The sequence below is a fragment of the Sinocyclocheilus grahami genome, unplaced genomic scaffold (assembly GCF_001515645.1).
Source record: "Sinocyclocheilus grahami isolate Dianchi unplaced genomic scaffold, SAMN03320097.WGS_v1.1 scaffold256.1, whole genome shotgun sequence".
NCBI classification, from domain to species: Eukaryota; Metazoa; Chordata; class Actinopteri; order Cypriniformes; family Cyprinidae; genus Sinocyclocheilus; species Sinocyclocheilus grahami.
Genome location: NW_015505435.1, coordinates 694957 through 696013, shown reverse-complemented (window position 1 = coordinate 696013; position 1057 = coordinate 694957). Strand labels below are relative to the sequence as shown.

Genomic DNA, 1057 nt, shown 5'->3' with positions numbered 1-1057 from the left:
TTGCAGACCGTTCATGAAGACCCTAAAGAATCATACCAACTTGTGGAAGATCAATGTCCCCTTTGAAGCACAGCCACCACAAAATCAGACTTACTTTGATATCATTCTGAGGTTAAATACATATTTAAAATCATAACAATAAATATTTTATTAGCTATGATACCGTTTATTAAATCAAATCTTTACATAGCTATGACAGTAAACACATATACATAAACCCATATAGGAAATAAAAGAGTTATCGAATAAGCATATTCTAAACTCCTGAAACATTGGTGTTTCATATTTTAGAGCAGTCACTGCAATTTATGAAAGAAATCAATTAAATCTGTATGTGGGAGTGTGTGTGATAAAAGCAGATGTAACCCCCTTTGTAATCCTTAACATTTTCATAAGTAACTGTAATTTAATTACAATTTTTTTTCTCAGTAACTGTAACTGATTACAATTACTTTTATTTTGTAATTAAATTACGTAATTCCGTTACATGTAAGTAGTTACTCCCCAACCCTGTTGATGATGACCCTTAGCTGGTCTCTGTTGAATTGACCTCTTACCTGGAGAGCAAGGGCATGCAACATATTTATATTTTCTACCCTTTATCACCCTCAGGACAGATCTGCTTTATTTGTCTCTGCTGATGGGTGACAGAAGCTCTGATAGGCACAATAACTAGCGTGGAGACAAAATGGGCTCTCTGAGAAAAATAATTATAAGAATTATAAGGGAAAGTGAGAGTTCTGCCAGATGCTCAGCCATCATAATAAAAAATGAAATTCATAATAAAAGTCATCACAATAAGATTGCATAAACAATTATGAATACAATGGTTAGACTCAACAGTTATGTTTGGTTATTGTTGAAATGTTGAGTGGATGCTGAAAAAATTTAAAATATTAAAACCATGGTGTATATATAAAAAAATATTGATGTATTTATATTAGTGTTGTCCAACGATTAATCACATCCAAAATAAACGTTTTTGTTTACATAATATATGTGTGTGTACTGTGTATATTTATTATGTATATATAAATACACAAACATACATGTAAAA

At 30.9% G+C, this 1057-nt stretch overlaps 1 long non-coding RNA gene across 1 annotated transcript in view; it reads right to left on the bottom strand.

Moving 5' to 3' along the window:
- The window catches only part of LOC107598799 (uncharacterized), a 9022-nt gene that overhangs the window by 2322 nt on the left and 5643 nt on the right, over positions 1–1057 (bottom strand). The gene's annotated exons all lie outside the window — the stretch shown is intronic.